At 46.5% G+C, this 16,097-nt stretch overlaps 1 protein-coding gene across 4 annotated transcripts in view; it reads right to left on the bottom strand.

Annotated features, from left to right (window-relative positions):
- The window catches only part of ABCA5 (ATP binding cassette subfamily A member 5), a 172,155-nt gene extending 167,697 nt beyond the window's left edge, over window positions 1-4,458 (bottom strand). For 3 of the 4 annotated variants that reach the window (XM_077253451.1, XM_077253452.1, XM_077253453.1), the window contains exon 1: window positions 4,296-4,453. The gene's annotated coding sequence lies outside the window, so the exon portion shown is untranslated. Of the gene's footprint in view, window positions 1-4,295 lie in introns of all 4 variants that reach the window. The other variant, XM_077253455.1, reaches the window with a different exon arrangement.
- Window positions 4,459-16,097: the final 11,639 nt, after the last annotated feature.

Below are 16,097 nucleotides of genomic sequence, written 5' to 3'. Positions count from 1 at the left end.
CCGCTGTTGTCTTCCGTGGGCGCCCAGGTCTTTTTGCATTGATGAGTTCACCAGTGCTTTCTTTCTTTCTCAGGATGTACCAAACTGTAGATTTTGCCACTCCTAATATTGTAGCAATTTCTCGGATGGGTTTTTTCTGTTTTCGCAGCTTAAGGATGGCTTGATTCACCTGCATGGAGAGCTCCTTTGACCGCATGTTTACTTCACAGCAAAACCTTCCAAATGCAAGCACCATACCTCAAATCAACTCCAGGCCCTTTATCTGGTTAATTGAGAATGACATAACGAAGGGATTGCCCACACCTGCCCATGAAATAGCCTTGGAGTCAATTGTCCAATTACTTTTGGTCCCTTTAAAAACAGGGTGGCACATGTTAAGGAGTTGAAACTCCTAAACCCTTCATCCGATTTTAATGTGGATGCCCTCAAATGAAAGCTGAAAGTCTGAACTTCAACTGCATCTGAATTGTTTTGTTTAAAATTAATTGTGGTAATGTCTGTAACCAAAATTAGAAAAATGTTGTCTCTGTCCAAATATATATGGACCTAACTGTATATTGTATCGCTGCTTGATAATTAAATAATAAAATAATATATCTTGATCCAGTCTGGTCTTCCTGGTGCATCCTTTGGTTTGGTGATTGGTTTTGGTTCTTGGTTTAAGTGGTCTCCACTTTCTTTTTCCTCAAAAGACACCCGGGTGAGCTAATATCACTATATTTATGATTGTGATACTGATTTATATATAGCCTTTATTTTATTTGGGTTGTTCTTTTGTAATTTTCCCTTACAATGTCTAGAGGATTGTTGGTGATAACATGGAACATAGGCACATCCGTCCCTTACAGTGTTTACGGCAGGGGTCCCCAACCCGTAGCTCGCGAGCCACATGTGGCTCGTCTGCCCCTGACATGTGGCTCGCCGACTATCACAGAAAAAAAGTCCCTAGGGACTGTACAGCGGCGCGGGAGCGCTATTTGTAAGGCCCCGCCTCTTCACGTGACGTCTTGCCGCTCAGGAGAAGCTCCATTTGACATTAACCCAACCGGCACCCGCAAGGCCTACGGCTTCCAGCCAACCTCTCCCCACTCTTCTTCTTGCTTACAGGAAGCCCGTGTTGCTATTGGTGGTTGCACGGAGACAAGCGATTGGATGTTCCTCAACTACAGTGGGCGGGAACGCGAGCGGCAGGGATGCGTTGTCCCGGTTACCTGTCCCGCGCCGGTCATGTTGTTTCGCCCGGTGTTCCTGATGTGAAGTGACGCGGGCCTCTTCTGTGAGGCTTCCTGCTCTAGTTCTTCTCGGTTGGTCTTATGGTGGGGCTGTTCCTGACCGCAGTGTAATATCTGCATAGAGGAGCCATGTCTCACCGGCTGTCTAAGGAGGAGTTGGATGAGCAGTTTGAAGAGTTCTTAAAAGAGGTAACTCACAAGGATCTGCACTATCCTCGGGCACTAGGACCCTGGGCACTGGCCGCTGCCTCACACCTCTCATAACGTGACGGCATATGTCAGCTACAACAGAGCTACCAATGGTGTGTGTGGTGCCGGCTTCTGCCCTTCCACAGCTACCTGCGATTATATATTATACTGTTATTACACGGCCACAGGTCTCCTTGTTGCTCAGTGGTGCCATATCCTTAGGATAGGATATTAGTGGGGGCTCCACATCAGGGGCCAGCTCTGAATACAGTGTAGAGGCCATTCTTCGGCTCTGCAGCTCCGCTCCTAATGAAATGGATGGGGCTGATCTGCAGCACCCTGGTACATGGAGCTGTGCCAGATCTGTACGCTGCGGACCACTTACACATGTCCATACTGCTCTGTATTGGATGCCTAATGCAGGGGTCCCCAACCCGTAGCTCGCGAGCCACATGTGGCTTGCCTGCCCCTGACATGTGGCTCGCCGATGATCACTGAAAAAAAGTCCCCAGGGAGCCGCCCCACTGCCTGTAATACCCACCCAGGACGGGCGTCAGCACCCGGGCAAGTGCCAGGGCCCTGAGCAGGCAGGGGGCCTACTCGCCGTCGGGGACACTGGCGTGCTATGGTGCCGGCCCCCATGAGTGGCCAATTCCATATGGAGCAGTATTTGTGGCCAATTACATATGGAGCAGTATATGGGGCCAATAATATATGAAGCATCTTATGGGACTGTTAAAGGGTATTGACTTTTAAGATTGCTACTTCCAATAGGTGGCACTAGAGTTCAATTTGCATAACAATAATGTAAAATACATAAGGATAGAGTGAAAGCGAAAATCTGCATGTTATTATTTGTGCCTTCTCTAGGTTTTTCTATGACTATCTGCATTGTGGCTCTCGACCAACTTTCATAGCGGAATGTGGCTCTCAAGGTAAGAAAGGTTGGGGACCCCTGGTCTATAGGATTGTTGGTGATAACATGAAGCATAGGCACATCCGCCCCTTGCAATGTCTATAGGATTGTTGGTGATAACATGGAACATAGGCACATCTGCCCCTTACAATGTCTATAGGATTGTTGGTGATAACCTGGAACATAGGCACATCTGCCCCTTACAGTGTCTACGGGATCGATGGTGATAACATGAAGCATAGGCACATCTGCCCCTTACAGTGTCTACGGGATCGATGGTGATAACATGGAACATAGGCACATCTGCCCCTTACAATGTCTACGGGATTGATGGTGATAACATGGAACATAGGCACATCTGCCCCTTACAATGTCTACGGGATTGATGGTGATAACATGGAACATAGGCACATCCGCCCCTTACAATGTCTATAGGATTGTTGGTGATAACATGGAACATAGGCACATCTGTCCCTTACAGTGTCTAGAGGATTGTTGGTGATAACATGAAACATAGGCACATCTGTCCCTTACAGTGTCTACGGGATCGATGGTGATAACATGGAACATAGTCACATCTGTCCCTTACAATGTCTATGGGATTGATGGTGATAACATGGAACATAGGCACATCGGTCCCTTACAGTGTCTATGGGATCGATGATGATAACATGGAACATAGGCACATCTGTCCCTTACAATGTCTATAGGATTGATGGTGATAACATGGATCATAGGCACATCTGCCCCTTACAGTGTCTACGGGATTGATGGTGATAACATGAAGCATAGGCACATCCGCCCCTTACAGTGTCTATGGGATTGATGGTGATAACATGGAACATAGGTAGTTATGAGCGAGTATACTCATTGCACGCGTTTACCAGAGCACGCTCGGATAGTCTCTGAGTATTTGTGAATGCTCGTAGATTCAGTTTTTGTCTCTGTAGCTGCATGATTTGCGGCTGCTAGACAGCTTGAATACATGTGGGGATTCCCTAGCAAGCAGGCAACCCCCCACATGTACTCAGGCTGGCTAGCAGCCGTAAATCATGCAGCTACAGAGACAAAAACTGAATCTCCGAGCATTCACAAATACTCGGAGACCACCCGAGCATTGAGATACGCCCTCCTGGAAATATCTAATGCATGTGCATAATCAAGGCAAACGCAGGCAAAAACGCATACAAACGCAGCGGGGGGGTTTTTTGCGTTATGCCTAAGCTGCTGCGGATAAAAAACGCAGCGCAACCATGCGTTTGTATGCGTTTTGGCGTGGATTGCGCATGCACATGATACACTGCGCACAGATACGCTGATGTGAACTTAGCCTATGTCTATCAACTGCGATAAAACGGCGCCTGACAGCGTCAACCTCTTTTGAAAAGCCGCTGAAGACAGCATGGTGCACGTTCATCATTTTTAAGGTTTATGGGACCGATGTAGACAACATTGTGTCTGTGATACCTCCAGAGATGACACATCCGCCGCTTTGAAGGTCTATAGAACTGACGGAAAAAGCACTTTAATATTTATCAACCATTAATTTCTGTGCCAGTCTGTCACAAAAACATCAAAATGGGTAAAAAGTGAGGGCCACCCCGCGCCTGCGTACGGTAGTATGGCTTGTGCCGCTGCATAGACAACACATTGCACCCATGAGACCCATGCTATGTAATGCACCGCTGTAAGAGTGACCACCATGCATTAAAAAAGGTAAAAAAATGTGTGCGGCCATGGGGCAAAGAGCCCAGCCATACACCGGTACACAACAACAGCATCTATGACAGGGCAGGTGCAACAATGAGCAGGTACCAGCACCAGGACAGCTCTGCAGTATTACCACAGGGTGGTGCAGGGTCACTGGGCACCCACAGGGGGCACACAATGGACACCCACCCACTGACGCGTACACAGCACAATGCCCCCTCCAGACAGACACACAGTGTACAAGGTACCTGCAGCCGCAGATGCTCCAGGACCGGGATGCTGCTCCTGCAGGCCGGTGATTACTCCCAGGCCGGCCCGCTCCCTGACCGGCAATGATCGCACGTACAGCCGCTGCCGGAGAACGGTCCCCGGGGCAGCGCTCACTGACACAGCCGGGGAGGAGGGACCACAGCTGGCACCGGCGACATCTGCCGGCCACCACAGGGCACTGCAGCCAGGCCTGGAGAACCGAGGGTGACTCATCAGCAGCATCATGTAACATCATCAGAGCATATACACACGGCACACACATGTACACACAGCACACACACACATGTACACACAGCACACACATACATCTACACACAGCACACACATACATCTACACACAGCACACACATACATCTACACACAGCACACACATACATCTACACACAGCACACATCTACACACAGCACACACATACATCTACACACGGCACACACATACATCTACACACGGCACACACATACATCTACACACGGCACACACATACATCTACACACAGCACACACATACATATACACACAGCACACACATACATCTACACACAGCACACACATACATCTACACACAGCACACACATACATCTACACACGGCACACACATACATATACACACGGCACACACATACATCTACACACAGCACACACATACATCTACACACAGCACACATCTACACACAGCACACACATACATCTACACACAGCACACACATACATATACACACGGCATACACATACATCTACACACGGCACACACATACATCTACACACAGCACACACATACATATACACACAGCACACACCTCCATTTACACACAGCACACACATACATCTACACACAGCACACATCTACACACAGCACACACATACATCTACACACAGCACACACATACATATACACACAGCACACACATACATCTACACCCGGCACACACATCTACACACAGCACACACATACATCTACACACAGCACACATCTACACACAGCACACACATACATCTACACACAGCACACACATACATATACACACGGCATACACATACATCTACACACGGCACACACATACATCTACACACAGCACACACATACATATACACACAGCACACACATACATCTACACACGGCACACACATACATCTACACACGGCACACACATACATCTACACACAGCACACACATACATATACACACGGCATACACATACATCTACACACGGCACACACATACATCTACACACGGCACACACATACATCTACACACAGCACACACATACATATACACACAGCACACACATACATAGACACCCGGCACACACCTCCATTTACACACAGCACACACATACATATACACACAGCACACACATACATCTACACACGGCACACACATACATCTACACACGGCACACACATACATCTACACACAGCACACACATACATATACACACAGCACACACATACATATACACACAGCACACACATACATCTACACACAGCACACACATACATCTACACACGGCACACACATACATATACACACAGCACACACATACATCTACACACGGCACACACATACATCTACACACGGCACACACATACATATACACACGGCACACACATACATCTACACACGGCACACACATACATCTACACACGGCACACACATACATCTACACACGGCACACACATACATCTACACACGGCACACACATACATCTACACACAGCACACACATACATCTACACACAGCACACACATACATGTACACACGGCACACACATACATCTACACACGGCACACACATACATCTACACACGGCACACACATACATCTACACACGGCACACACATACATCTACACACGGCACACACATACATCTACACACGGCACACACATACATCTACACACGGCACACACATACATCTACACACGGCACACACATACATCTACACACGGCACACACATACATGTACACACGGCACACACATACATCTACACACGGCACACACATACATCTACACACGGCACACACATACATGTACACACAGCACACACATACATCTACACACGGCACACACATACATCTACACACGGCACACATACATCTACACACGGCACACACATACATCTACACACGGCACACACATACATCTACACACGGCACACACATAAATCTACACACGGCACACACATACATCTACACACGGCACACACATACATCTACACACGGCACACACATAAATCTACACACGGCACACACATACATCTACACACGGCACACACATATATATACACCCGGCACACACAGACATATACACCCGGCACACACCTCCATATACACACGGCACACACCTCCATATACACCCGGCACACACATATATGTACACCCAGCACACACATCACACGGCATGCGCTGACTGATGCGCCATTTTATTCAACTGTCAAATAAATTGCACCATTGAATTAACTTTATTCACCCCGTCAGCATTCGGTTTGCGTCATGGAGGCGGGGGTGCCGCAGCTTCTGTCACTGCTCTGAATATACAGAGCGGCCCCCGGCCCTGACTGGCACTAGCTCTACATTGAGGCCTGCTGTCAGTGCAGGCACCGGGCAGCATAATAGCGCTATTAACCTGCAGACTAACCGCATATCTGCAGGTTTAGGACGTTATTTCTGGTGACAGGTTCCCTTTAGTTTTGCAGTACTTTACTGCCATATAATGGGGCCAGAGTCAGTGTGTGCGCATACCGCGATCTCCGGAGCCATTTATTGAAGACACTATAGGAATTCGCACACCACATACACTCTCCTTCTTGGAGCTTGTCCTGTCTGGTCTGAAAGGTGACTGGCGGCTGGGAGGTGCAGTACCCACAGTCCTGGTGCCTCACCAGCAGCGCAGCAGACCCCGGTGTCCTCATCCCCACCGGTGAAGCCGCTGCCACAGTCAATATAATGGAGATGGCCCCGATCACATCAGACAGCGCCGCCCCTCCTCTCCAATAAAATAGCGTCATAGTGCGGTATGTGCATGCTCTGACTGTGGCGCCGGAGGCTTCTGACAGAAGGACACGTCTCCGGCTATATTATAGATATGTGTATATACACACAGGCATGACCGAACCTGTTGGCGCACTTTAAATTGTTCCAGGAAATGAAATATTTCTCCCATAAAATGGTTGCAGTTACACTTGTTTTGTTCTACATATATTTCTTACCATTGTGTGGCACTTTCCAAAATTGTGGATAAATAAGTTTGTTTCAAGCACGTGATACTCGTTCAGGTGACAGGTGTGGGCATTGAGCCCACAACCCCATGTCTGTGCCCATCACTAAGTGGCGTTCCCTTCTCTGAGATGGCTGGAGATGCAGCATTCTACAGCCAGCCAATCACAGCGCTTGTTCATGAATATATGCAAATGAGCTCATGGGAAAAACAACCGACTTCTCAACGAATTTCTCCTAAATATTCAGCAGGGGCGGTCATTTTCTCAGCAGGGGCGGTCATTTTCTCAGCAGGGGAGGGTCATTTTCTCAGCAGGTCACTGTTGATTTTTTTTTTAAAGTCTCCATAAGTTAAAAGTCTGTGCCATTACTGGCATATAAATAGAGAGGAGGTATGTATATATAACTGTGTGCGGTGGAACCAGGGATCATGGAGTGTCATGGCATCTATGGAGATTGCACCTTGTTAGGTGGAGATGTAGGTGTCATGTCAAATATGAAGCTACATGATGGACATGCTGAGATCAAGGTAGTGTCATATATGGGCTACGTGATGTAAAGGTAGTGTCATATATGTGCTACGTAGACATGTTGAGATCAAGGTAGTTACATGAAGTGGTCTCCCCCACGGCACACATTTTCTTACAGGTTTGGAGCTTAGTGATGGGCGCAGCGCTGGGATTGTGGGTTCAATGCCCACACCTGCCACCTGAACGAGTATCATGTGCTTGAAACAAACTTGTTTATCCACAATTTTGGAAAGTGCAACACGTTAGGTCATGATATATATATATATATATATATATATATATATATATATATATATATACATATACATATACAGGTCTGACAAAAATTAAGAGACCACTGCGAAATTTTCAGTTTGTCTGATTTTTCTCTTTATATGTATATGTTTGAGTAAAATGTAAATTGTTCTTTTATTCTATAAACTACTGACAACATGTCTCCAAAGTTCCAAGCAATAAATCTTATATTTATTTTCGGAAAATGAGAAATGGTCAAAATAACAAAAAAATGCATTGCTTGCAGACCTCAAATAATGCCAAGAAACCCCAACAAGTTCATAATCATTTAGAAACAACAATACTAATGTTTTAACTCCGGAAGAGTTCAGAAATCAATATTTTGTGGAATAACCATGATTTTTAATCACAGCTTTTATTCGTCTTGGCATGCTTTCCACCAGTCTATCACACTGCTTCTGGGTGACCTTATGCCACTCCTGGTACAAAAATGTAAGCAGTTCTTCTTTGCTTGATGGCTTGTGACTATCCATCTTCCTCTTGATTACATTCCAGAGGTTTCAATGGGGTTCAGGTCTGGAGATTGGGCTTCCCATGACAGGGATTTGATGTAGTGGTCCTTCATTCACACCTTGATTGACCTAGCTGTGTGGCATGGCGCATTGTCTTGCTGGAAAAACAGTCCTCAGAGTTGGGGACTACTGCGTGAGCAGAAGGAATCAACTGTTTTTCCAGGATAACCTTGTATGCGACTTGATTCATACGTCCTTCGCAAAGAACAACCTGCCCAATTCCAGCCTTGCTGAAGCATTCCTCCATTCCAGTCCTCCGAATTGGCGCAACGCTATTCACAGAGAGGTTACTCCAATTGTGTCATCAGTCAAGGGTGGTTTAAGGCACGTAACAGACACAAGATGTACCTCTGGAAACCAAGAGAACGTACATCCATCATCATCAACTGAGGTGAGATTTATCTCCACGTATAATGAGAAGTGGAAACTAATGAGAAATGCCCTCCTTAAGTTCTGGCCTATCATCATGAGTGATCCAATTCTGGCGAAGAATGTCACTGCCTCACCAACAATCATGTATAGAAGAACTCAGAGCTTGAGGGACAGTCTAGTCCATAGCCACCACAGGGGAGCAATTATTGCCAATTGTTTTGGTTCCAAAGGACCTACATGGGGCTTTTTTCCTTGTAAAAACTGCCTAGCATGCACCAACATGGATAAGACTGTGAACTTTAAATCCACCAATGGAGACAGAATTTTTAACATCACCCACAATATTACATGTGTTACTGACCATGTTATCTATTACGCCTCCTGTCCCTGTCCTTTGGTATACATAGGGATGACCATGAGACAACTGAAGAGGTGAACCAGGGAGCATGTTCGCGATATAATAAATGCCCGTGATGTGACGGATTTGACACTACTGAAACCGATACCTCGCCATTTTAAAACAGCCCAAGGCTGTAATCCAAACCTGCTCAGAGTGATCGGCATTGATCGAATTCTGAAGGACTCAAGAGGTGGAGATGTTAAGACCAAACTGGCCCAGTTGGAGACTAGATGGATCTCAAAATTTGATTCACTTCAATCTAATGGACTAAATGAAGTCATTAATTTTGCTCCCTTTCTTTAAAAATATTTTGGATCTGGTAGTGCCTTGATCCTAATGGACTCTTTTAACAATGTTTTTTAGTGAGATACTCTTCAGTTTTATTTGGTTTTTCACATGTTTTTATCTACATGTACAGTGTCGGACTGGAGCACCTTGGGCCCACCAGAGAAAATCATTCTTGGGACCCACTATGTAGCTACATAGAAATAAATACAAGATAAAATGAAAACTTTTTCTAATATAAGTCAAGTAAAAACAGATTCTAGAGAAAAAATATGTACATAATACAGCAGGAAGGGTGAAGAACCCTAAGCAGAGTGACCTCCAAGCAGCCAATTAAAAATCAAGTGAAGCAGATAAATACACACATTTTATAAAAAAAATATATATATTGTAACCGAATACTGTGAATGATTTTATAATGTCAACCCAGTGGAAAGATTACTTTCAACACAGATACAGTGTATACAGAAGCATATAGATATATGAGTGTGTTGGCAGCACACTATTGCAAAGTCTATGTGAATACGTGTTGAGTGTGAACTCATACACAACCCGGGTAGTAAGTTTTAAAATATTATATTGCACATGGAAAGATAAGAGACAGATATGCCCAACAAAGTAAATATATTGAGGTGCAAGTGCTTGAAAGTGCATAGAGACCATTGTAACAACAGGGTCACAGCAAAGGGGTTACCAAAAGAATTGCTGCCAGTAGCTGTGAAAATGAAGGCGCTTAGGAGGGAAAAACCCCGACGCGCGTTTCGCTATCTCTTCTTCCTGGGGGGCCGTAGATATGAACGGATAGTAGTGGTGGCTTTTAAAATGCTGTGGGAGCAGTGTTGGACTGGCCCACCGGAGAACCGGAGGATTCTCCGGTGGGCCCAGGCACTGACACCTGCTGACATATTGGCCAGCAGCTGCCTAGGGCCCCCACTGCTCCAGGGGCCCCCCAGCCAGTGGAGTGTCGCTAATAGCGGCACGCCCAGCTGTTATGGGGCCCCTGAATCAAGGGGGGCCCTCCTGGTGCCAGAGAGCAGCAGCTGGACAGGAGCCTGTCCTCGCTGCTAAAGAGAAATTAATATTCACGTTTCCCCATGCCCCCATGGGCGTGGAGAGGCGTGAATACCATTTCACTTTAATAGCGGGCAATGTTAGCCGCAGGCTGAGGCTAACACTGCCCGCCGCTGCTGCTGAATGGGGGGCCCCGAAGGTGGGCCCCTAATGGGCGGCGATCCTTGATTGCGATCCCTGCAGCTTGGGACCAGAGCAGAGCTGCAGGGATCCATGCCATCCTCCTTCCTGCCCGGCACTTCCTGTATGATTCAGCACGGCTGGATGACATCATCATTCAGCACGGCTGTGTCAGAGAGAGTTGCCGGGATGTGCTGCGGCTGCTGGGAACGTGCGGAGAGGTGAGTGGGTGCTGTGGGTGTGTGTGTGTGTGTACCTGCGTGTGTGTGTGCCTGCGTGTGTGTGTGTGCAGCTGCGTGTGAGTCTCTGCCTGCATGTGTGTGTGTGCCTGCGTGTGCGGCTGTTTGTGTGTCTGTGTGTGTCTCTGCCTGCCGGCGTGTGTGTCCCTGCCTGCAGCTGTGTGTGTGGGGGGAGGCAATGATGATGGTGCTGGAGGCAATGATGATGGTGGTGGGGGCAATGATGATGGTGGTGGCGGCAATGATGATGATGGTGCTGCTGGAGGCAATAATGATGATGGTGGGGGCAATGATGATGATGGTGGGGGCAATAATGATGATGGTGGGAGCAATGATGATGATGATGCTGGAGGCAATGATTATGGTGGTGGGGGCAATGATTATGGTGGTGGGGGCAATGATGATGATGATGACAGTCTCTTCGTGACACAGTCGGGACCACACACGCCGCCCACGGACTTCCGCCCACGCACTTCCGCCCGCTCCCCACTTCCTGCAGCAGCGGTTCTGCACATCAAACCGCAGTAAAACACGCAGATATATTTTTGATCTGCGTGTTTTACTGCGATTTTGACCTCACAATGGAGGTCTATGGGTGCAGAACCGCTGCGGTTCAGGAAGAAGAATTGACATGCTCCTTCTTTTTTCCGGGAGCTATTCAGCACGGCTTTTTTTTTAAATTTCCGGACCATGTGCACAGTGTATCCTGTTTTCCATAGGGTACAGTGTACTGTACCCTGCATGGAAAACAGCTGCGGAACCGCAGCGGCAAAACCGCCGCGGTTCCGCGGTAAAAAACGCACTGTGTGAACATGGCCTAATACATTTTATTCACAGTGTAAAATCAAAAGCAAACTGGATTCGTGTGGTAATGTGTGGGGACAGAGCCTCGTGTGGTAATGTGTGGGGACGGAGCCTCGTGTGGTAATGTGGAGGAACGGAGCCTCGTGTGGTAATGTGTGGGGACAGAGCCTTGCGTGGTAATGTGTGGGGACGGAGCCTCATGTGGTAATGTGTGAGGACGGAGCCTCGTATGGTAATGTGTGGGGATGGAGCCTCGTGTGGTAATGTGTGGGGACAGAGCCTCGTGTGGTAATGTGTGAGGACAGAGCCTCGAGTGGTAATGTGTGGGGACGGAGCCTCGTGTGGTAATGTGTGGGGACAGAGCCTCGTGTGGTAATGTGTGGGGACAGAGACTCGTGTGGTAATGTGTGAGGACAGAGCCTCGAGTGGTAATGTGTGGGGACGGAGCCTCGTGTGATAATGTGGGGGCGGGATTATGTGTGGTAATATGGTGGGGGGCGGGATTATGTGTGGTAATGTGGTGGGGGCGGGATTATGTGTGGTAATGTGGTGGGGGGCGGAATTATGTGTGGTAATGTGGTGGGGGGCGGGATTATGTATGGTTTTTGGTAGGGGCGGGATTATGTGTGGTGATGTAGTGGGGGGCGGGATTATGTGTGGTGATGTGGTGGGAGGGCGGGATTATGTGTGGTAATGTGGTGGGGGGGCGGGATTATGTGTGGTAATGTGGTGGGGGGTGGGATTGTGTGTGGTAATGTGGGGGGGCGGGATTGTGTGTGGTAATGTGGTGGGGGTGGGCTTATGTGTGGTAATGTGGTGGGGGGCGGATTATGTGTGGTAATGTGGTGGGGGACGGGATTATGTGTGGTAATGTGGTGAGGGGGCGGGATTATGTGTGGTAATGTGGTGGGGGGCGGGATTGTGTGTGGTAATGTGGTGGGGGCGGGATTGTGTGTGGTAATGTGGTGGGGGTCGGGATTGTGTGTGGTAATGTGGTGGGGGCGGGATTGTGTGTGGTATTGTGGGGGGCGGGATTGTGTGTGGTAATGTGGTGGGGGCGGGATTGTGTGTGGTAATGTGGTGGGGGCGGGATTGTGTGTAATAATAGGGTGGGGGCGGGATTGTGTGTAATAATGGGGTGGGGGCGGGATTGTGTGTGGTGATGTGGTGGGGGCGGAGCTACTGTGCAGGGGGCGGGTTTAGCGAGTAATAACGATGCCTCATATATAGATACTGTATATATAACATATATACATACATATAATATAATATGGCACAGAAGGAAGCGCATGTGCATACAGCACTACGACGCCATTTGACTGGGAAGGAGGGTGCAGTGCTTTCTGATGTGATAGGGGCCATCTCCATGATGTTGACTCACGCATGCACGCGCTGGCCATAGGGATAATGGTGATGGGTGGCACATGAGCACTACTATGTTGACAATGTAGTAAATTAAATGGAGCTGCAGTCAGCACGTGCGCATACTGCGATCACTGGCACCATTTAATTGCAGACACTGTATATGCGAATTCCCAGTACTATGTAAATCTGATTAGAGGGAACCTGTCAGCAGGATAGTGCACAGTAACCTACAGGCAGTGTTAGATCGGCACCATTATACTGCATAAAATGATACCTTGGTTGATTAAATTCCATCTTGTGATTGATTTTTACACTTTATTTTCAGTTTTGAGTTAATGATATGCTTGTGCCTCGGGGCGGGCCTGAAGGGGGGGTCTTCATATGGTGCTCTGATTAGGTAATCCCTTTAAATGAATTGAAAAGTACAAATCAGGCGTATACGTCCACAAAAATGCACTGAACAACCTGGCGTTATCTTGTAGTGATCCTGAGTTACATCCTGTATTATACCCCAGAGCTGCACTCACTATTCTGCTGGTGCAGTCACTGTGTACATACATTACATTACTTATCCTGTACTGATCCTGAGTTACATCCTGTATTATACCGCAGAGCTGCACTCACTATTCTGCTGGTGCGGTCACTCTGTACATACATTACATTACTTATCCTGTACTGATCCTGGGTTACATCCTGTATTATACTCCAGAGTTGCACTCACTATTCTGCTGGTGCAGTCACTGTGTACATACATTACATTACTTATCCTGTACTGATCCGGAGTTACATCCTGTGTGATGTTCCAGAGCTGCACTCACTATTCTACTTATAGATGGACTGTGTACATACATTACATTACTTATCCTGTACTGATCCTGCGTTACATTTTGTATTATACTCTAGAGCTGCACTCACTATTCTGTTGGTGCAGTCACTGTGTACATACATTACATTACTTATCCTGTACCGATCCTGAGCTACATTTTGTATTATACTCTAGAGCTGCACTCACTATTCTGCTGGTGCAGTCACTGTGTACATACATTACATTACTTATCCTGTTCTGATCCTGAGTTACATCCTGTGTAATGTTTCAGAGCTGCGCTCACAATTCTGCTTATACAGTAGATGGACTGTGTACATGCCTTACATAGAAATACGAATGGGTTTACAATGTGGACAGCACGACTCTTCTGTTCTGGGTAAACGCCCACTTGACTCTTTCCATACAATTGTCTCAGAGCTTACAGTGTTTTAAAAATTGACTTTACTAATGTCAAAAGGAGCATAAGTAGAAAGATTATCAGGTCATGTATGATGGAGCAATGGGGTAGTATGGTGGTAAAGGCTCCTTTACAAGCTGAACAACAGCCAATAATGGGTTAAAGGAAATAATGACATCGGGTGTCTGACTTGTTTATCATGTTGCTTGAGGTTTGACCTTTGATGCCTCAATTATGGTGGGTCTTGCATAAATTAAATTAAAATAATAAAAATTATTAATTAGTGCCTTAATGGAGAGGCGTCCGCACACAGAATGGCCGTCTTTGTAACTGAGCACAATTACTAATGACATCTTTACACAAGCGGCCGAGGACATCTAGATCTAAACCTCTTCTTTCCATAATTATATTTCAGATAATTTCTCAAATTATTATTTGTTTTAACCTTAATTAATATGAGACATTTTCAGGTATAATTAAAAAAGAATAATCCTTTCCATGTAAGATCGTTGATGTAAGATACATTATGTGGAGACTTCATTCACCAGGCTGCCCGCATACTACACCAAATAAAGAGAGCAGGAAAAATGCAATGTGAAAGGCTAACGTCACATGAGCGAAAAAAACAGGCGTATAAAAATAGTGTGCCACTAATGTGCCCAGTTTTTTTACATTTATGTGATATGTATCAACATGTTAAATGTGCATGATGAAATACAGTTTGCGAGGTTAGTAACAGCAATGTATCCATTATAAATGGATGCAATAAGAATTAGCCATATGGGACACAATTTTTTTTTGTTACCCATAGACTTGAACATGCGAGTCTCATCCAACACACTGAAGAAACTTGTGCATGCTGAGATTTTTTTTTATCTGCAGGTTTGGTACATGAAAAAAAATGCTCATCTGACAACCAAAATGAGTAACATCGGTCCTAGTGCTGGCCCCGTGTGATGTCAGATTTTTCAAGGACAGCGCTCAGACTTGAAAAACGTTTGACTTTTGGAATAAAAATCACATATGGGATCTGTGAATGACACACTGTTATGGGGGATCTGTGGATGTCACACTGTTATGGGGGATCTGTTGATGGCGTACTGGTATGGGGATCTGTAGATGACACACTGTTATGGGGGATCTGTGGATTACACACTGTTATGGGGATCTGTTAATGGCATACTGGTATCGGGATCTTTGGATAACACACTGTTATGGGGGATCTGTGGATGACACACTGTTATGAGGGATCTGTTGATGGCGTACTGGTATGGGGATCTGTGAATGACACACTGTTATGGGGATCTGTGGATGACACACTGTTATGGGTTATCTGTGGATGACACACTGTT

Source organism: Ranitomeya variabilis, chromosome 4, assembly GCF_051348905.1.
Source record: "Ranitomeya variabilis isolate aRanVar5 chromosome 4, aRanVar5.hap1, whole genome shotgun sequence".
Taxonomy (NCBI): Eukaryota; Metazoa; Chordata; class Amphibia; order Anura; family Dendrobatidae; genus Ranitomeya; species Ranitomeya variabilis.
Note: the sequence above shows the minus strand (reverse complement) of the source record. Positions and strands in the feature narration are given on the sequence as shown.